The 23,294-nt window shown below is 36.8% G+C and overlaps 1 long non-coding RNA gene across 3 annotated transcripts in view; it reads left to right on the top strand.

Moving 5' to 3' along the window:
• The window catches only part of LOC145723279 (uncharacterized), a 363,052-nt gene that overhangs the window by 296,518 nt on the left and 43,240 nt on the right, over positions 1–23,294 (top strand). For 2 of the 3 annotated variants that reach the window (XR_014148207.1, XR_014148205.1), the window contains exon 3: positions 19,863–20,098. The exons of the other annotated variant lie outside the window; for it this stretch is intronic. This is a non-coding gene — a long non-coding RNA (uncharacterized LOC145723279). Of the gene's footprint in view, positions 1–19,862; positions 20,099–23,294 lie in introns of those variants that run through there. 3 annotated transcript variants of the gene reach the window in all.

Here is a 23,294-nt window from a genome sequence, read left to right as displayed (position 1 = left end):
AATTATTTTCACCTTGGACAGTGTGATCACTGGTGAGATTTGACAAGTCCATAGTGCTTTGGATTGTGCCTGATCTATAGTGAATACTCCAAAAATATTTATCATATTAATTTCCCTGATAATGTAAGATACAGTCCTCAGCTAGGGCAAATATATGTTCACTGATGATTAATTTTCACAAGGCACAATGTCTTGTGAATGGGCTCTGTGATTTTATTTTGCACTACTGCGAAGGTTACCTCTCATTCAAATTCACGAACTGGAAATAATTATTTCTTTTATATTTATAATTTATTTTACAATCACACTGTAAATATGATAGATGGATGATTGTAAAGTAATAACAATGCACCATATCTATGTAATATGTTTTATGTGTATCGTGTGTGTGTGTATGTGTGCATCCAGATGTGTCTTCCCCTGGTAACCAAAGGCTGTCCTTACCTCACTGACACCTGGTGGAGGAACTTAGTCTGTGGGTCCATAAGATCCCACCTTATTTATGATCTGCTCATTAGGAAAATACATGAGAGTAAATGGGACTATAAGGAATCAGACCTTCCTCTGTAAGAAAGACCAGTCACATCCCCCCTGCTGGGAATTATGTAGGTCTTAACTCCTCCCAGTTGTAGCAATCTGCTAATTGCTGAAGCCTTGGAGCAGCGAAATGACATGACAAAAGAAAAATGTTACGAGCAGACATACCTGGACTGACTCTTGTAGTAGTCAGGCTACATTCTTTCCAAAGAATACTCTTGACTTTTTTTTTTTCTCTTCATTTTTTCCTAAAAGCAACACTAATTTTTGATGGATAGTTAGAGGCAACTCCTAGCTTTGACCAGAAAAAAAAAAATCAAATCAATGAATGTAAACATAGAGAGAGATGCTGTTTGTTTATAAGGACACACTCTTGGCATTTAAGCAGACAGTCTGCAATCTGAACTGTGTGTTGTGTTGATAAAGTACATGGAATTTGAGAGAGCATTTTTTTCCATGATTCAGTATGTTTGGTTTACCCTTAGCTATAAAACACCTTTTCATACAAATCTGTCTTTCCTTCTCAGACATACATATGTAAGCAATCTTGACAAACTGATCAAGCCAAGCTGCTAATAAATTTATCTGATAGCTATTCGTTGCTTATCCTGAACCTCCTAAATATCTAAATTCCCAAAAGTAATAACAGACTAATTTTTATTGCATTTTAATGGAGTGATCTGGCAATTCTTCATGCTTGTGCTTTATTTTAACTACAGTGAGAGCCTTCAGAAAAGCTTTGTGTAAGAGATAGAAGTAGATGGGGCAGGCAAGGCAGGGAGAGGAGATGGGAGGTAAAGGCATTTGCTGTGCTCAGAAAGTGCTTTGCATTTCATTGAGTCCTTACAATTCATTCTCAAGTACAGTAGCTCTGTTGTGTGAGCAACTCTCTTTGCCTAGACCATAATAATTGAACTTTTACAGATTTCTCAAGTACATCGGAACTGCTGCTAAATCAGAAAGGGTGAGCTGAAGCCCGCTCCACTATACCACACTTACTCATCTCTAATGCTATACTGGATTTATTTTTGACACTAAGAAAAGAACCATGAATTTTTGTCAACTGCAGCATGGGAATTTACATTTGTTCTATAAAATGCACTGAAAGGACCAGCCTGCTCTTTGAGAATGGGAAATGCAATCTATCCAACTCTCAATAAACTTGAGAATATATATCTGGTTAAGCCCAGCTCATCTAAAATGAGATGCAGTCCTGGCAATATGGTGGGCTCAGAAAGGCTGGCAATAAAAGTAGATATACAGTATCTGACATCAGATTGTTTCAAGCTTAATTTCAGTAAAGTAATAATGTCAGGAAAAGAAACGCTCTGTGATGCACAGATTGATACCATTAGATAGAAACTATGCAATACCTTATGAACACAACCATTTTTGACTTGATATTATGAGTAAAGAATAGAGCAATATTCAATGTGCCAGCTTCAGATTTGTAGTTATAAAAGTTGACCAGAAGAGTGGTCAGGGAGAGGGACAAAATATGGCAAACATATTCTTCTGTAAATAAAATCAAATAGGATTGTATTACCCGAAAATATGTTCTGTATAAATGCCCTACACAGTTTGCCCTAGGTAGCAAATAGTTGCCCACAATCGATGAGAAGGAGCTCTCAAACACATAATATTAAACAAAGAATGCATATGTATCATAGTGAAATGAAACAAAAGCACCTCAGTGGCACTTTCTAGACTCAACAGCAGAAATGCATGAAATAATTGGTGTAAGGCGATGGATATCTTGAGAAACCCAAGCAATGAAAGCCCAGTTCCATTTATTTTTCTCTTAAATTGCTTTTTCCAGTCAATAAATAATCACATAATCACATCCTACCTCCAGGAAAACATACATGGTTGCCGCCCTTAGCAGGTTTCATCTGTGGGCTCACACCTCTATTCAGGATTCCAAGTGTCAGGTCTGCCTTTGGTTTTCATCTTAACAAATGTCAAGTGCATTCCGTCTTCAAAAACAATGGTGTTTCTGGTTTTTCTTGTCCTGTATGAAAGATTAGTCCCTATTCTCCTTTCTCTTTTGGAGAAGACAATATAGCATGTTCAGGTACTGATCAAGTTTGTAAAAAAATGAAGTTGAGCACACCCATAGAGGTAAAAACACACATAGAAATATACATTCCATTCCCCCCTCCCATAAACACCCCGAAACACACATTTGCTACCCAAACATGGCGAGATGTCCTAACAATGCACTCTTGAAAACCAATAACAATAATCCTTAAAAGAAATAAATAACCCATAAATAATTACCCATTGTAATTTTGGAAAATATTATGGCAAGCTTAAATCAATAACTAATGCCACAATTTAAAAATTATTTCGAAATCCATTTCATCAAATATTATGTATGTTCTCAATTATGCTGTGAAATGAATAAAAGGGAGAAATTAAATTTTTTTCTTTCACCTCCGAAATAAGGAAAAGATTACTGACAAATCAATATTGTCGCTATTAATAGTTGCATCCTGAAGCCATTTTGGGGGAAACATTCTGCTTTCCCTATTTGTACACCATGAGTCTGTCCTCTGTCATTCCCTTTCTCTTTAATCTTGTTTGAGTGTACAGCTCACTCGTCCTTATTTTATTGACTCAATCACAGGCGTACTGTCACTTTTTATAAAATGGTCACTGCAGAATCACATCAAGCAAATTTTTGATTCTGCAGTCAGTAATTTAGTGCCTTTATGGAATTGCAATTTCAGGGCTCACTGCTTGTTTTTCTAAAATGTACTTTAGGAATTAGTTACTCCAGCCACAAATCAGTTGAATTTATGCACAGTTGTAATACAGTTTATGGCCTCATGGTACATTGCTTCAAAAACAGCAGATGTGAAATTATGATAAATATAATGAGTGTTTTTTTGCCTGATCTAGTGGAGTAGAGAAGGATCTGGAGCGTGTTTACCTATCCCATACAGTACATTTAATGTCTTAGTCAGGAGCCCTGACAATGGCTGATTAATGTCCTCATCTCCTTTATTAAAGATAAGAGTAGCACTGCAGTCAGGAGATAGAAAGCACACCATAAATCTTCGTAAAATGAGCAGTCAAATAATCACTCATCAGAAATAAAATCTACATACATTAACACTAACACTCAGCCTTTCGCGCACACTCCCATCAAAAGCAAGCAGAGATGGCGGTCCCGAAGTTTTAATTTGAACTAGTTCTTTAAGTTGAGTATTACCAGCCCTGTAACCTGGATGTAAAAGCTGGCATTTAAAAGCACATGTGAAAGGAACAGATGCCTCATCATTACATTAAGAGCATGAAGCAGGCAACAATTAAGCGATTCACTGGAAAGACATAATGCTGATCTATGCTAGCAATTAATCACAGAATACATTAGACAATGATGGGTGACCTACAAATTTTTGACAAAATAATTTTTCATCATGTTGGCGATTTCTTAGCCTAATATGCCTGCAAGGCACAGAGTCAAAACCTGTCATTTATTCCATCGCTCCTTGACAGGCGGCAACCTGTCTTCCAGACAAAATGAACATTATCTGTGCTCACTAGACATTTAGTGCAGGGCTTAGCTTATGACTAATGATAATCGGCAGACAGAAATGTTAGAGTCTGAAATAATGTTCTCTTTGTTAAAGAAATTTCTTGAGGTAGAATTTTCTTTCCCGAAAGATGTATAAAGATAAAAACTGTTTTTTATCTGCGTTTTAATGCAACTCCAAGAACCAATATTTCCTTTCGACCAAAATAAACAGAAGGATGTAACAATTTCTTTAAATTAACATCTCATTTGAATAGCTCCTCTTGCCTGAAAATTTCTCGTGTGGTTAGAAACAGAGATACAAAGGAAAGCTCAGGAGATAGAGCCTTAAACAAGAAAATATGGGCAAGCTGTTTTGTGTTCCAGGTTTTATTTTGAATCTGGTGGAAATAAGTTTGAAACATGAGTGCGTGTGCCGCAGCATATAAATAAATGAAGACCGTGTTGAGAAATGTACTCCCACCTCTCCTATATCTCTTGGTTTCTATCCGGCACGAGGTTCTTCAAAGCCAGAGACAACCTAAAGCATGTTTGAGAAAAGCAATTTTGAGTGAGAGAAATGCATAAAATTGCAAATTTATTAAATGGGTTTAAAATTCCACAAGCAAGTACTTTATCTTGTACTTATAATTAATATAATTGTTGGTGCACTTTGGATAAAGAGAAATGGATTTTTTTTTTTTTTTTTTAGTTATTTTTCTTGTGTGTTACATGTGCAAAATGCCATCCCAGGGGTAGATTTTTCTTTGGATTCAGGCACCAAATTCCTATTAGCCTTAATGGGACTTACACATGCACATTGATAGGAGAATATACCCCTTAGGCTGGAAATTTAAAAGAACAAATGGCAAGGACATCAAAATAGTAAAGTCTAATTTAGATGATCCATAAGCCTGCACAGTTACTTTCCTGAGAAGGCAAACAAATGTTATGCCTTATGATGTTTCTGATTGTTTTGATAGCCCTGTAAATACATCCTCTAGACTCATTACTTAAGGGAAAAGTCTGTTTTTATCAAGCAATGTGATTTTTGACCACACATCTTTGGTTTAAATTATCTATATTTTTTTCAATTTTGCATAATGCATTATTGCCAGTTAGTGCGATATAATTCATCCTTTCAATCCTAACATCCTGCTTTGTATCTCTCTATGCCTATCATTCAGCCTGTGTGTCATTCTTTTCTCAAAGATGAAAGGGAAGAGGAAAAACCTAAAAGGCTTTGGACCCCAAATCATAGATGTTTTATTAGATTTGCCCCAAATTCCTTCCAGAAAGAATCTGGTTGGTTCATAGTCCGAATAAGTCCACGTTGTTGGTGAGATGGTTGCTAGTATTCTATAAATCACACGAGGTTTTTTTATCAGCATACAAGGCCAAATAAAAGCTACCTGGCAAAAGTGGGGCTCATTCTGTTATTGTTCCAAACAATTCAGTGAAAGATGCTGAGAAAATTACCCCTTCCTCTCTAAACGTAACCAGGGTTTCCAGTTCAAGGATCTGGGTATACTGAGTATGAAAGCTAATATTTAAATGGCTGTCTAATCTCGGGATAACAAACAACTTTAGCCTTCAGTGATCACAAATCCCTCATTTTCTGGGCTTTCATTTTATCTCTTGCAAAACAAATATGAAAAAATTATCACCCTTTTCCCCCATTGCTGGGCCTCATTGGCCTCATTGTTCTCTGTCACGTATGTACTGACTCATCAGCACCAAGAGGCTTCTAAAACTGAGGGCCATGAGAACCTGAATGTTGTAACAAGTCTCCTCCAGGAGGCTACAATATTGCCACTTACCAACTCCCTCAGAATTGCTGCTTTCCTGTAAGGCAGAAGCTAGTTCTGTCTGTTATTCTCACCTCCTTATGGAAATCTCCAGGAAATCCTTTGTGTTATTCAAAACTTTGAAATTTTACCTCAGTATACATAGGAATGAGTTATATGGGCGTGTACAGTTAAATGGTCACTTGATACTAGTCGCCCATTAAATGTCATGAAAGTGTAAATTAAATTTGAGAAAAATAAATTAGTACATTAAAATGTACAAAGTAGCCTGCGTGGCTGGGAGCTAAGGAACCAGAGCTCTGGGCACGCTAATTCTAATTCTGGAAATAGCTTATTTTGTGAGCTTGCCCTCACTTCTGTTTACTCTCTTCCAATTCTTACTACATCTCTCCCTTTCCCTCATTTGCCCTTCCCCTCGGTGTCAGCCCATGGACTCATCACACTGTCTCTCCAGATGTAAAACGGAGACAGAAGGAACACACACCAATTCAAACATCTGGTATCTGGATCATAATCACAGAGTGTTGCCCAGGAAGAAAAGTTTGAAAACACGTAGAAGAAAATAACTATCGAGTGACTTTCATGAGTTCAGAGATAATGACACTGCCCAGGGGACCAGTTACTTTGTTTCTGTTTTCAGACCCACGCTTTATTGACTAAGGAAGACTCACGGATTGTTTTAAAATCATGCCTTCAATTTTCTGTGTTCTCCTCAAGTTTGCAGGATAGTAGCGACAATATCGGCTAGAGGACAAAGTCATAACATCAATGTCCATTTGAATTGAGGGGATTTAGAAACCATCCACCCTGTGCATGATTTCCTCTCTACAACATCCAGATGTAATGGCCATCTGTGTTTGCCCTTGTTCTGCTCCCATGCTGTGAAATGTACCTTGAGTGAGACTGCCTTCCCATAGGAATATAAAAAATTTAAAAATAATACCTACCATTTATTGAACATTTACTATATACCAGATGTTGGGAGAAGACCTTTACCTACATACCCTCATCGAAATCCATTTGAAGTATTATAAGCCATTTTAAGGATGAAGTCATGAAGACAGAGTTTAGAAAACTTCCACAGGGACCCAGCGCTGCTTAGTTCTATCTGATTCTAAATACACTTCTCATGGTGAGCACTTTTTAATGTGTGATTGTTGAATACTATGTTGTACACTGCAACTAATGCAATCTTTTAAAATAAATAAAATATTTAAAAGTCTTTGCAAGAAAACTAAATTCATCATAAATCAGATTAACTAAGATTAAGGTCTTTGAGCCTAAACCATACGCGCAGTAGTTAGTTCTTCTAGGGATCACCAGAATCAGATATGTTTTCAGATCTCTGAATGAAGCTGCATTTTTGACAAAGTAACTACAATATATTCACCTTACTGCTGTCCTGAGTATAAAGACTTAATACAGAGATTTTCTGCATCATTTTGATGTTTTTAGCACTGACAGTTTTTCATCATTTTTGACGAGAAAATGGACTAGCATAGAACAGGGAAATTTCAGGTAAGATTCTCTCTTCTTTAGGCTTCCGTGCTTCTTGCAGTCTTCCAGGAAACAACAGGCCCTTGTGTCCTTACTCTTTACCTGAAAGATAACCAATTTACTTCTGAGAGCTCCGGAAGTAGATGTTTTTGAGAGAATTATTCTGCCTGAGTCCAAAGGGGGCCATAGAATCCCTGAATCATAACTTATATTTTGGGATCTCATCAATTACTTAAAATATAACAACTGCCTAGGAAAGGTTCTTACCACCATTACTTTTGCCTCAATTTTTCCCATCTTTATTTTTTTTATTTTAATATGCTGCTTCACTTTATTTTTTTATTATGTTCAGTTAGCCACTATATAGTACATCATTAGTTTTTGATGTAGTGTTCAGTGATTCATTAGTTGTGTATAACACCCAGTGCTCATCACCACATGTGCCTTCCTTAATACCAATCACCCAGTTATCCCCCCCTACCCCCCTCCCTCTCTGAAACCCTGTTTCCCAGGGTCCATAGTCTCTCATGGTTCATCTCCCTCTCTGATTTCCACCCCTTTCAGTTTTCCCTCACTTCCCGTATGGTCCTCAGTGCTATTGCTTATGTTCCACATATGACTGAAACCATATGATAATTGTCTTTCTCTGCTTGAGTTACTTCACTTAGCATAATCCCCTCCAGTTCCATCCATGTCGATGCAAATGTTGGGTATTCATCCTTTCTGGTGGCTGAGTAATATTCCATTGTATATATGGACCACATCTTCTTTATCCATTTGTCTGTTGAAGGACATCTCGGCTCCTTCCACAGTTTAGCTATTGTGGACATTGCTGCTATGAACATTGGGATGCATGTGCCCCTTCTTTTCACTACGTCTGTATCTTTGGGGTAAATACCTAGTAGTGCAATTGCTGGGTCATAGGGTAACTCTATTTTTAACATCTTGAGGAACCTCCATACTGTTTTCCAGAGTGGCTGCACCAGCTTGTATTCCCACCAACAGTGTAGGAGGGTTTCCCTTTCTCCACATCCTCGCCAACATTTGTTGTCCCTGTTTTGTTAATTTTTGCCATTCTAACTGGTGTAAGGTAGTATCTCATTGTGGTTTTGATTTGTATTTCCCTGATGGCTATTTTTTCCCATCTTTAAAGGAGATGTGGTCATTTAGTTCTTTTCATATTTTGAAGGAAACATATACTGAATGATGAGAGCATGCAAGTAAAACTTCAATTGATAGAAATATCAGAGGTAAGCTAATATAAAACCTTGTTCATTCAATATTCCGATGATATGGGGGCAGTCTTAATATGCCACTAACATGCAGAAATCCTCAAATGTCAAGACACAGACTTCTGTTTTTTGTGGATGGGGACAGAAAATCACAAATAGTGTTGTGTACTTTTTGTCTGGGTGCTCTTGGACAAACCAACGAGGATTTTTATGTAGCCAAAGACAATGGTTACTTTTCTGGTCCTATGTTTCCTGATTATTTCAATGGCATTTACCATAGTAACGATTTCCATCTTCTTGAGGCTTTTTTTTCTGGCTTCCATGGTGTCATGATCACCTACTTTTCCCAGTGGGATGCTAATTCTCCTTTTCAGACCACCTTGCTCTCTCTCCATCCTCTACATACCTAGGCCCTCATTTCTTCAGTGCATATACATGCTTTCTTCTCTTTGAAGTCACTCAGTCACATGGCTTTAAATACCATCCATAAGCCAGACTTTTAACACCTGACTGTGCCTAGCTGACATTTCCACATGGATGTCTATTAGTCATACCAAACACATGTCCCCAAAACTAAAGGTCCCCCCAAGCCTGCTCTTCCTTCTCCCTTTCCCAATTCAATAAATAGCACCACCATCTCCCCAGCAACTCAAGCTAAAATTCTAGGAGTTATCCTTGACTTCTATATTTTGTTCACCCTCAGCGTCCAGTTTTTCATCTAGGTTTGATGATTCTGCCCCAAAACAAATTTCACACGCAAACAGTTCTTTCTCCACTATCATGAGTATAGGCTAAACCATGTCTGCCTTGGACTCATGTTGTGGCATTCTAACCTGTGACCTTTCTTCTGTTCTTTTTTTTTTTAAGATTTTGTTTATTTATTTGACAGAGAGAGAAACGGTGAGAGAGGGAACACAAGCAGGGGGAGTGGGAGAGGGAGAAGCAGGCTTCCCACTGAGCAGGGAGCCTGATGCGGGGCTCGATCCCAGGACCCTGTGATCATGACCTGAGCCGAAGGCAGACGCTTAATGACTGAGCCATCCAGGCACCCCACTTCTGTTCTTTTCTTCTTTGATACATTCTCCACACAACAGTCATCCTGTCCTTTCACTGTACAACCATACCATGTCACTCTCATGCTTAAAACCTTCCAATAGTTCTCATCAGAAAAAGAAAAATCTAAATTTTCTACCCTGGCTCATAAAGCTAACATTATTTCCTATCCCTGCCTATCTCTTTCTTCTTTCATGGTCCTCTTTTCATTATGCTCAAGCCACAGTGAGATTTTTCCCTCCCCCGTTATTCATTTGTGGCTTATTCATACCTAACAAACTTTCCTTAATTGGTACCTCTGCCTAGAATGCCTTTCTCTCCATCTTTGCCAACTGGTTCCTTCTTATCATTCATCAGTCAGCTTAAATACCATCTCCTCAAAGAAGACTTTCCAATCAACCAGGCAAACTCCATAGAGAAAGGCCCTCGTGCATCTTGTTCTTAGCTCCATTCCCAAAACCTACAACATGACTAGCCCTTGGTGAGCACTCAATAAATATTTGTTCAATGAATGAATAAGCTTCATTTTTCTTAACTGTAAAATGAAGAAATTAGGTTGGATAATGGCTAAACCCACTTTAGTTCAATCATATTAAGTATATGAGTTGGTCACCAGTAATTGGGGCACTCATATTGAATCCATTCTATTCCAATCTATTTCTCCACTTGAAAAGATTTTCTTTTCTAATAGTAAAAGCAATAATAACCAATATTGTTGAGCATGATGTCATATCTTCTGGAGGTAATATTAATTGTGGCTATTTTTATTATCCAAAAATACCAGCATGCTTTCTTAAAAGCTGCTTTGACACACATCCACTGTTAGTGTTTGATTTATTTGGCCATAGCAAAAAATGTATATGCCAATAGGCATGTAAATAGGGATGAGGCAGGGATACCTGGCATTTTATAATTTATCATTATATCAGATCCTATGCTCTATTCATTTATTTTACTGCCTCTACATGACACATACCTATTTCAAGATGGTGTGATTTAACTCATCTAATCCAAGCTTTTAATAACTTTTTGCTGTCCAGTTTTATGATTATCATTACCTATCAACATTTACCATCTGTATGAATTTCTTGAAAACAGTATATATATCATACTCAACTGTGTCTCAAAATACCCATATTACTTGAGGACTTGGTAATAATCTCAAATATAAACACAAAATAGTTGTCCATATATTTCAAAGATTTAGATGGCTAAAGTTCCTATTTTATACTTTTCTCTGGTTGCTTCATTTGCCAGGCTCACCTTCTAGATCTTCTTAAAAAGAAATGATTGTGTCTTATACAGCCGTTTGCTGTTTAGAGTCTTGCATGAAAACTACATATGCATGTGAAGAGTTAAATGTTAAATAGCTAAGCAGCTTCTTTAATTTGGTTTTATTAAAGCACTTCCATTTGATCTTCCAAACTAAATTTACTTTTATGTATCTATCCAACACAAAAGTATCAGTGCCATCATGGAATTACTTCTTATAATTCATTACATTAAATGGTGGCTATAATTATAGACACATCCCAGTGTATTTTACAGCTGTGTCCCTTCTTTGGCATAGATGCCAGTCCATATCCTAGGGTTAAGCAAAAGGCTTGTATTGTTTTGGTCACCTTCCAGTAGGTCATTTTTACAGCATTTTCCCAGAGTGAGACATAGTTGGTCTCAAGCACACAGAGCCTATGACCTTATCCTATGATGATTTTTTAGTTATTTGTGAAGGATTGTTGACATACAATGTTATATATGATTTAATGTTAGTTACATGGAGGCAAGTCTTAAACCAAAATATCTGTGGGCCCATATATGGGAAACATGAACACATTGTCATTATCACTTGAGAGCTGATAGTTATAGTGGAAAACAAACAAACTCCCCTTTCCTTTTTGGGAAAATACAATTTTTAAGCCACATTCCATTTATCTACATCAATATTTGTAGAAGTGAGTATCTTCCGGTACCACCCACATGGTTATTTGTTGATTCATTCCTGTAGTCTATCAATCTTTTTTCAATTCTGGGTGCCCAGCGAGAGTAGTGTAGCAGTGTATATTGCATCTCTATGATAATTTAATTTAACTGTAGTGTGCTAGGGTCTAGATTGCTCCTCTTAGCAGCCAGAGGTGACCGCAAACAGTGCCAGAGCCTAGATTGTTGTCAGCAATCATTACTGGCTAAAGAGAGCTTTGAGAGAAAATGACATTCTACAGAAATATCCATCAATAAGACTTGGAGTGTATGTGAGGATATATATAAGGGTATTTTAACAAAACCATAAATTTCTTTGCCAAACAGTTTGTAATTTATTAGCTGACGAAGTTTCTAAACTGCATTTGCATCTTTGTATAAGTCTATATGGTATCTGTTTGCTTCAGGCATATTTCCTTAACGGGTTGATATAGGCTGATAATTTGAAAATGAAATAAATGTCTGGGCTAAATACTAGAGAGAGTACAAATGGAAAGAAGGAAAAAAAAACAATTTTGTTCGTATATTTTCTCATTTTCCTACTCACACAAAAGTAAATTCAGCTTTAAAAATCAAAGGAAAGAAACAAATGGTTCTTCCCCCTCTTTAATTACCACGCTTAGGAAGAACTATAAGTATTTCAGCAAATGGCGCTGGATCTGAGTGATGCCATATGATGCTGAACTAAAATGTTTTTCTTAGAAAGTGCTCTTTCGTCATGTGCTGGCTTTCTCAACCCTTATTTCTGTGAAATAGAAGTCAAAAAAAATGATAGAAGTCCAACACTATGACTGCATAATGCTCTAATTTTTTTTTCTTTTCTAAGCTAACCTTGTTGGAAAGTATTTATCTATGAACAAAACAAAATAAAAACCCACTATTTGTTTAAGTTAACATATCTATAGGTGGCTATAGAAACACATTTATTTTCATGTGGTTTTACATTAGCTACAAAATAATGACTAAAGTGCTCCATCCTACTGATGCTGCCTAGCAATGGCTCACTGAAGGCTGTGGGATTTCTGGTTAGCAATTGAGCCTTACTGGGAAGAACTAGTAGAATGTTTGTTTACACAATCCATTTGAAAAGAAGAAGAATGAAATTAGCCCCAAGGCTATTTTGAACATTAAGGAGAAAAGATTTTGTTTGGAAAACTTCATCTTAGTTTGAAAATTTTCTAACACTATTGTTTCAAAATGAAAGGAGAGGAAGTCAGAAGCCTGTGCAAACGTCCAGTAGCTTGCCCTTCATGAGGCCCAGGTCCTGACGACTGAAACATACTCTCAGATGGAGGACATTATCATGTTCTCCTTTTCCTGGAGCAACTCTCACTATTCAGCCCAACATGGTTATTGCCTCATAGTTATGAGAAACCTCAAGGTTGTAAGTGACTTCAACTTTCATCTTATCAAGTACTCAAACTCTCATTCCAGGGTGAATAGTATGCAGTTCTTTCATTTCTTTGTCTACTCCATGAGAAGGCTTTAACAGTAAGGGAATTTCTGGAAGGAGTTATTTCAAACCAAATGTTCCTACTTGAGGTATTCACTCACTATGAACTTGGTCTGTAACAAATAAGCTAGCATATATTACACACTACCTTGTATTTTTCCTACTGATCTCATGAGTATATATCTTGCTTCTCAAATTGCATTGTAAATTCATCAATGATAAAGTCTGTATCTCATACACAAGCCATTGCATTCCCCCAAAACACCTGCAAGCATGAGTCTTTGGCACCTGGAAAATACCTATAAATACTTGGGGCTTGCTATGACAGGGACTATTTTGTATGTGCCAGGGCAGGATATAGATCTCAGTAATCACTTTTATTTATTTATTCCACAAACTCTGCTGAAAGTACCTTAGTTTCCATCCATGGGGATAGAACAACAAAAGAAAAATTGCCCTGACCTCAGTGAGCTAATAGTCTATAAGAGGAAATAGGCTTCATATAAATAATTAGAATGCCTTTGGATACATGCTACAATCAAAGTTTGTATAAGGTTCAGAGAAAGAAAAAGAAGTAGAGGCTTGAGTTGGTTCTTAAAGAACATATTCAAAAGGTGGGAGGTTGGGGCGCCTGGGTGGCTCAGTTGGTTAAGCGACTGCCTTCGGCTCAGGTCGTGATCCTGGAGTCCTGGGATCGAGTCCCGCATTGGGCTCCCTGTTCGGCAGGGAGTCTGCTTCTCCCTCTGACCCTCCCCCCTCTCATGCTCTCTGTATCTCATTCTCTCTCTCAAATAAATAAATAAAATCTTTAAAAAAAAAAAAGGTGGAAGGTATGGGGAAAATGTTCAAAGCAGAGGGAAAAGTAATCATTGGTATAGCTGGAATATAGTGAATGCTTGAATTATTGAAGAAAGAGCTGAAGAGTTAAGTGTCCAAAAATTTGAACGCACTCTGCCCACAGACTGTTTCATTCTTTAGAAATTTCTTTAGGTGCTGCCTCCAACACCACACACCTCATCTCCATGGCAGGCTTTTTTCCATCAGATTCCGTTCTAAACCAGTGCATTTATCCCTGAGCATACCTTCATCTGGGACAAAAACATGAGCTCCCCTTTGTTCTTTCACCCATGATCATGGGACAGGTTCTGAAGAACCCCTCCTCAGGAAAGAGTCCAAGCCCCTCCCCCATCCACTTATACTAACAAAAGCCTAGACAGTAGAGTTGGCCAGGAAAGTTTTGTTGTATGCCTTGCCAGAGAGTTTGGACTTTATCCTCTAGTCTAGGCAATGGAGTTCCATTTTTATACTTTGTTCAGAAAGTTAAAGATGAACATTTAATAGGATACAACTAAAATGGCATTAAACCAAGATCATAACCTTTGACTTGCATTATGGTCTTCTGAGAATTAATAGAATAATTAACTTAAACCATTAATCCAGGTAAACATTTGATCCATTGTTGTTTAGATTTTGGAAAGAGCATATGAATCAAGTCTTGGAAACATGCCAGTATTCTACTCTGCAGATTTCAACAGTACTCAGAGAACCATTTTTCTGATATCCATATGTCATTACACATGGATGATTTATTAATCATCAGATGTATTTTAAAATACTGTACATACGCAGATTATAATGTGCCCAATAATCATGCACTGTAGTGAATGATTTATATTACAGACTTCCCTATTTAACATCGGAGTCTTATTTTTTCTGGAGGCGATCTCTTCAGAAAAGACTGGCTTCATGGCTCTGCTGTTTTCCCTGGGTAAAGGAGCTTTACATTACAATCCTAAGAGAAGGAGCTGTTTTTCTTATCCTAGCTAACAACCATTTTAATCATTGGTGCAACACTATCTCCCATTGAACTTCAAGTTCAGTTTCAAGTGTCAGCAGTCAGAGTCAATCTATAAAGATGGCATTCCTTCTGTGAAAGTATACAACTATAATTAGAGCAACTATGTTTAGGTAAAGGTAAAGACTCTTCATGTCTCCTGCATACAGTGGGACAGATTGTGCACTGACCAACTCCAGGGAGAACCATTCATAGGCACTGTAGGTTTCTTTATTTATCAGGACTAATGTTCTAGCAGATAGGAAAATGTCTTAAGGAAAGAAGAGCTTCTTCTAATGTACACAAATGTGCCATATAGGCCAGTAAGTGTAAGAGATGGAATATTACTGAATTTATAAATTAGTAGTATTTCTTTTTTATTCCCAAACCTATGAACAATGTTTTGATACTATGTTTTAAAATGGGACCAAGACCAGAAATGCTTGGAAAGCTTGAGAGATGTTGAAGGAGACTGAAATTGAAAATTATTTAAACAGCAATAACGCAAAACAGATTAAAATATGAAACTAAAGTTCAAAAGAAAAAAATCAATCTAGAAATATGATTACAGGGCTAAGAACCACAACGACCTTGAAAGCAGAAAGGCCTGACCCAATGATTTTTCACTAATCACAACTTTACTAACAAAACTGAGCTAAGAATGGCCAAAATCCCAGAGCATACCATTAGTGATTTAATTAAGAGTGTCCAGAAAAATTTTCCAAGTCTATAAATTGTCTTAAGATCCAACCTCACTGGAATATATCATGTCTTTTAACCTTTTGAGGAACACCATTTCCCCTCTATGTACAGTAGGGAAAACACCAGCTTGGAGCAAAGCACCTTGGAAGTTGGAGATAAAATGCAGCACTCTGGAGAGTAGTGTTAAAACAACAGTTGTCTTGACTGTCAGAGTTAAAAGACCTCTATAGAAATACTTCACTTTTTTATCCTTCCCATTCATGTTTTTATTTATTTTTGAGATTAAGCAAATGGGGGGAAAAAGAAAATTATATTGGCAGAGGGCTGACCTCTATTTTATATAATTTGTAGCTAAAAAGCTTACAGGCTAAAACATGTAAATATATGCAGATCTGAGAGCAAGACCTCAGAAGGGAAATAGCTGAGCAAGATTGAAGAGAATGTGGGCCATACATAGGAAAACGGCTGGGGCTCTTAGCAACCTGGAAACCTGAAATGAATTATTATCTGGTCCTATTGTGACCTACTTAGTCTCCCTGCAGCATGTTGGCATAAGGAGAAATTTGGGGCTGTAGGAATGGATTATTATTTACTTGACCTTGAAGTTACACGAACCAGTCGGATGACTGCTGATTCGGCCCAGTGAGCAGACACTGCTGTAGTTATAGGCCAATCACATTGTGCTAAGATGACTCACCATGTGTCGTGGACAAAGGCGGCCTGAGCGTCTGTCCTCTGCTGAGTTTCTCTTTTATTGGAATATGCTGTATCTAAGTTGTAAGCATTGCTGATAATAGCAGAAGGAAAGCAAAATGTACACCACCAACGTTCTTACTTTTTTCAACTCCACTGTGTTTTTTTTATTATGTCACAATAAGAAGAGAAACAGAGCATGAATTTCAGATTACAGTTAGAATGAGAAATCAGTTGCTTTGATTAAAAGAGCAAAGCATTTCTCTGAAAGGGAAACTAGGTGAATGGACACAGGAAACATTTGTAGAGAAGTAGAGAAAATCAACATAAGACGCCCTCAAACCTCAAGAATTCCTTCCCATGTACTTCGATCACATTAAAGAGCTGGAATGATCCAAAGAGAACACCAATCGTACCTGTTGGGGCTTACAGAGGAGGAACACAAGGAATAAAATTGTAATGCTACCTAAAGTGCCAGAGCAGAGCTCAGTTCCCCAGATGCTCAGAACCCTCTATGCCTGTGCCCCACACTGCTCCCTGCAGTGAATATTCCTGCAGAGTCCCCTTGAATGTAAATGTTTTCTCAGGCTGCTATGAATCAGTGGAGTTTTGAGTAAAGTGAGCTGAGGTAAAGGCAATGCCTCTCAGCCTCATTTTCCTCTTTGGAAAAAGAATCTATTGAGGGGCCAAGTTGTGCCCTCCACTCAATCAAAGCAGACATGAATCAGAGTTGAAATTAGATCCTACACTTAATTTTGCTTGTGTACGTCTAGTGTATAATATATGCCTCACAAATGGATTCTTTCAGAAGAGCCAGGACCTGAGATGCTATGATTGATGGAAAATTCCAAGTAACCCAATTAGCACGAATGAAGAAGTTATCAAATGTGAAAACTTTAGGTGAATTAACTGTCATCCAGTATGTTATGATGTGATGAATAATGGGCATCTAGGTTTTTATTAATGAGCATCTAATGGAAAAGATGGAACTGGCACTAACAAGTTTAATTCCCAGTAATGTGTAAAACAAGCCTAAGTCAGAATCAGGAGATCTCTTGGCACCAGGCCCTATGACCTGCAATGGGAAGCATCTTAACTCATAAGTGTGTTACCAGAAAGTCACATGCCAGCCAACCCACAATGTTTTCATGGGACAGGAACCTCAGCCTTAAACCACTCCAGCCATGACTCTATTGTCTTGACCGTCACAAGTGCGTCTCAGGATATGTATTACCCAGAGAATCACCAAAGTCAGTGGTTGTTATCTGTACTTAGCAGAGTAAACAGCAGTGGAGGGCGATAGTTGTACTGAGATTTCCAAATAACATTAGGATAAACTCTTGTGCATGGCATAGGTATCACTCACAACTGGATATACTTAATTTTTCTTCAGAAAAGCTTTCTATTAAGATGATTTCATTTAGAACTGAAATCTGGCTTCTTCGTGGCCAGGTAAGTGGCTATCTATGATGAATAGTGTGAAAGATCCCAAAACACCTCCGGAACAAGTTGTTGCTGTTGTTGCCTGAAATTCCACCATTAAAGATTTGTCCCATTAGGCACAGCCCCTCTTTGGGGATAGGAAAGATAGCGAGTACAGTGTCTTATAAGTCAATGGCAAATATTCACGCAAAGGTGTTAGTGTCTTCCCACAAATAGCTATAATGAAGAGAATTTTCGTGAAGAGGGAGAAGAAAACAGAAAGGTCCTGACCCTAGTCCACTGTGAAAGGGGAAACCACATGGATGGTTTAACCTCCAGTTTTTACCCTGAAGTGAGTAGATTCAGTGCAGAGGATAAATAATTCCAACTGATCCTTGCAAGTCATGTTCTTCCTTGCATTCCATCTCTGTACAAGTTCCGTCCTTATGGAAGTCTCTTCAACCCGTGCCACTCTTCCTTCACTATTCCTGGCTAACTGAGAACTTTTTTTTTTAATTTAATTTAATTTTTAAATTTTTAAAATTTTATTATGTTAATCACCATACGTTACACCATTAGTTTTTGATGTAGTGTTCCATGATTCATTGTTTGTGCATAACACCCAGTGCTCCATTCAGTACGTGCCCTCTTTAATACCCATCACCAGGCTAACCCATCCCCCCACCCCACTCCCCTCTAGAACCCTCAGTTTGTTTCTCAGAGTCCATGGTCTTAACTGAGAACTTTTTAAGATTAGAGGAATTACCTGATTCTTTTACTCCATTAGAATGTTACGTATGTTCAACAGTTTTTCAAATGAGAACATTGGAATTAAGAAAATACCTAGGATAAATCCCCACTTAATTCACAATTTTGCCTTAGGCCACCCTAATTAAATGAAACTTATTTTTCTAATGTGTTTACACCATTAAATTGTAAATGCATTTGGCTAGAAAAAATATTACCAATGATATGATTATATATTAAAATGACATGCATAAAAACCTTTCAGTTAAAAAGTATCAATGCTATCTTCTTTCCTTTTGATGGCAGCATAATATTCCATTGTGTATATATACCACATCTTCTTTATCCATTCATCTGTCAATGGACACCTTGGCTCTTTCCATAGTTTGGCTATTGTGGACATTGCTGCTATAAACATCGGGGGGAAATTGGAGGGGGAGATGAACCATGGGAGACTATGGACTCATATGTGGAATTAAAAAAAAATGAGCAAAGGGAAAAAAGAAAGAGAAAGAAACCAAGAAACAGACTCTTAATTACACAGGACAAACTAATGGTTACCAGAAGGGAGGTGGGTGGGGGGATGGGTGAAATATGTGAAGGGGATTAAGGAGTGCACTTGTTGTGATGAGCACTGGGTGATGTATGGAATTGTTAAATCATTATATTGTACACCTGAAACTAATGTAATACTGTATGCTAAATAACAAAAATTAAAATTAAAAATAATAATAAAGAAAAAAGAAGGAAAAACACAGGAACTTATCAATGTGATTTTTCTAACTCATATTATGTAGCCACTTTTTTTTTTTTAAGTAGGCTCCATATCCATCATGGAGCCCAACATGGGGCTTGAACTCACAACCCTGAGATCAAGACCTGAGCTGAGATCAAGAGTTAGACGCTTAACTGACTGAGCCACTCAGGCACCCCTGTAGCCAGTTTTGAAGGGAAAAAATCTCTGACTTTCTAATATTTTTATTAGCCAGAAACTCCCCCAAATTCTAACTTTTACTTAAGAAAAGTATTTTTGTCTAAATGTTTTGGTTTCCTTTCAAATCCCTTAATTCAGTAAATTAAAAAAATATATATCTTTGTCAAGAAAGGATAAAATGCATACAAAAAATTAGAGATTAAAACCTTCAGTGAAGGTCAAACAAACATCTATTGGAATACATGCTATTTTTCTGGTGATGAACCTCTAGTTGACAAGAACTAGTGAATTGAGAACGGTACTATGGATCATTCTATTCTCAACTTACTAATGATTGATGGCCTTCTTAGACATTTAGTAATCATCAACTAGATTTAGGAGGTTTACAGTATATGTATTTCCTTCTGAAAGAAATGAAATATCATTTAAAGTCTATACAATGATTTTCCCTAGGAAAATGTTCTTAATGGACACTTTAACAGGAGCAAGATGGCAGGCATAGAAATGACAACATGGAATCCCAAAATTCTAAAGGTGAGTGGTCCTTTCTCCCAAAGTGAATTAATGCCAAGTTTAGAAATTACTTATATTTATCATTAAGTAAATTTCTGTTAAGGAAGATTCTGCACTTAAGAAAAATAAAAAGATACTTTGCCCTGTATTTGTCTAAAGAAATAGAGAAATAAAGGAATAAAGGAGGGAGGGGGAAAAAAAGTAAGAAAGGGACCCAACATACTATCAAAGGATATTTACATTTGTAGTTAGGAGTCATGAGACAAGAAAACTAAAGAGTCATTTCTTTTTTTTTTTTTTTCCTTCTTCCCAGTTTTCATTTAAATTCTGGTTAGTTAACATACAGTGTAATGCTAGTTTCAGGGTGTAGCACTTAGTGATTCACCACTTACATACAACACATAGTGCTCATCCCAAGTGTCCTCTCTAATTCCCGTCAACCATTTAACCGATCTCCCTGACGTCCTCCCCTCCACAACCCTCAGTTTGTTCTCTGTAGTTAAGAGTGTGTTTTATGCTTTGCCTCTCTCTTTTTTCCCCTCATGTTCATCTTTTTAGTTTCTTAAATTCCACATATGAGTGAAATCATATATTTGTCTTTCTCTGACTGACTTATTTTGCTTAACATAGTACACTCTAGCTCCATCCATGTCATTGCAAATGGCAAGAGTTCATCCTTTTTTATGGCTGAGTAATATTCCATTGTACATATATACCACAACTTCTAATACAAGCTTATTGAGAGGTGATTTTACAATATAAGCCAAAGTGTTCAAAATCTGCATAACATTTTGATTCAGTGATTCTGCATGAAGGAATTTATGTCAACAGAATCATCAAACAAGTGTGTTTCGATTTATATATCTGGATGTTTTTCTTTGCTATTTTGTTTATTATAGTAAAACAAATCTATGATTGGTTAAATAAATGATATTCCATGATGACATAGATACATATTTATTGACAGAAAAATGTTTGGTGTCTTTTGTTATATAAAAAAAGCAGATTATAAAGTGACATATATGTACAATCCCATTTTGTATATATTTTTGTGTATTTTATATATTTTCCTAAGAATATTTCATATATATGTGTGTGTATAGAAGTCCATGTAAATATATATACCATATGCCTAAGACCAAACCAAAAAGGAAAAACAGCTAATACTAAAAGTAGTTTTTTTTGTTTCTTTTTGTCATATGGTTTATCTTTAATAGTTTAGCTTGGTTCTCATCTTCTTCATGAAGATTTTGATAGTCATCATTGCCAGAAGATCCATTCTAAAAGTAGTTATTAATAAAGGTTGAAATCCATAGTTAGTATTTGCATGGTACAGGTTTTAACTAAGAATGACACATAATAAGTTTAAGAAAAATATTTTTAAAAATTATTCTTAAAATCTACTACAGATATTAAATTCAGGGAAATATATTATAATGACATTTGCCTTTAATGCTGACAACACTATTTTTACTACAGTTTTTATTCAAAACTAGAAAAAGGCTATAATGATTTCACCCTGGAAGTTTTCTTCCACATAAGTACTTCTCTCAGACTTACTATTTATTTACCGTATCTTCTGGGACATGACTACAAATCAGTTCCCAACCTGGGAATACACAAACCCCCCAAACTAATATGTAAAACAAATTGTTCCATCATCCCATGGTTAACAATTGTGAAGAATTATTGGTCTTATAAATAACATTCAATTGAAATTTTAGAACAGATATGGCTCTGCCTGAGTAGTTTATTGGAAAATCATTTGTTTCACATCAGTTTTGGCATCCAGTATTCAATGTGAATTATGTAGTTATAGCCCAGTTTATTATATTTCTGTTTGTGTCACTGTGTATATATGTGTCTTAGGCTTTAAAAAGGTAATTTGTGCTCTCAAAATGTATTATGTAACAAATTGTGATTCATGCAAATCACTTTGATTTGTTTTCCAAAAATGTAACCGGCTTCAATTAATCAGTTGCTATTCATTTTGTATGTTTCAATTGCACTCACAACAAAAGCTCCAGTGGGTTATCACTTACATGGGGGGGCTGACCTCCAGAGGGTATGAAAGACACAACAATCAGACATTGTACCAACCATACAATTATAGCATGTGTCCCCACAAATTCCAGTAAATCACACATCACATTATGTTGGACTCCTACCTCTCTCAAGTTCTCCCTTATCCAAGCCACCTACCTGCTGTAATCAGAGCACTCTGCAGTACGTGTGTGCACAGCTCTCAGCCTGCTGGGACCTATTCCATGATTCCCAGTGTGTAGCAGAAGTCAGCCAAGCAGATTGCCATATCTGTGTTCTGTTGCCTGCCCATCATGATGTATCAGTAGCTAGAAGTGCTGTGCTCCCGTACGTGGACTTTGTTTTAGAGAGAAGGAAAGTAAAAACAGCATGTCAATTGCAATTGTGCTTAGACATTGATGATACACAATACTGTCACATAGCTTTTATTACTTGAAATGTAAAAATGGACATAGTGAAAACTTGCAAGAGATGTTATAAACTAACTATGGAAAATGTTCTCTTTTATAAAGGTTTTATTTTAATTACGGGACATCTTAAAGTGTAATTACCACTCTTGCTTTTACTTAAGTGTCACATTGTCTCAACCCTATCCCATAGGATGAACTAATAATAATGGACTGGGATTAGCATTTTGTAAGAGGTATATTATTATTTATTTTCCTAGGAATAACAGGGTACTTAGTGTCATCTAAAATAGAGGGCATTATTAAACCAAAACCACTTTTTCTATGCCAGCTATTTATAAACCAACATATGAATAGTTCTAAAATATAGGGTACTGAAATGACTAATTGTACTGAGTAGATACTCATTAGGGGTAAAACGGCCCACAAAGGGAAGATTTGTATATGGAGTTCGGATATCACTCTGTCAGCCATTGCCAAGTTACTCTGATGACAACACACGATTTTTTTTCTTCTGTGGCCAATTACCATGGAAATAAGTAAGGGTTAGAGGAATGTAGCATTAGACATATTTCCACCATGTAGGGATATCGGGTCTCCAGAGTTCTCAAGAGAGTAGACAGAACAAAAGGATGCCAATCATATGGCATATAACTCTGTGAACTTTTACATGGTTGAATATCCATAAGATAAACCTCAATTCCACCAAGGTAAAGGCCACAGATAATAGTTGGCAAGTATTTCAAAAGGAAACTCTCAACTTTGACACTGTTGCCATTGCATGTTTGGAGTTCTAATTTTCTGTTCTTATTCTAATTTGATACATTGAAGAAAAGAGAAAATGAAGTTTTGATCATATTCTGGGTTTTTTTGTTTTGCTCTGTTTTTGTTTGTTTTTATCTTTTTCTTTTCCTTTTTTTTT

This window comes from Leptonychotes weddellii, chromosome 9 (assembly GCF_054177405.1).
Source record: "Leptonychotes weddellii isolate Sample4059 chromosome 9, ASM5417740v2, whole genome shotgun sequence".
Lineage (NCBI taxonomy): Eukaryota > Metazoa > Chordata > Mammalia > Carnivora > Phocidae > Leptonychotes > Leptonychotes weddellii.
This window is presented reverse-complemented; position numbering and strand designations above follow the sequence as displayed.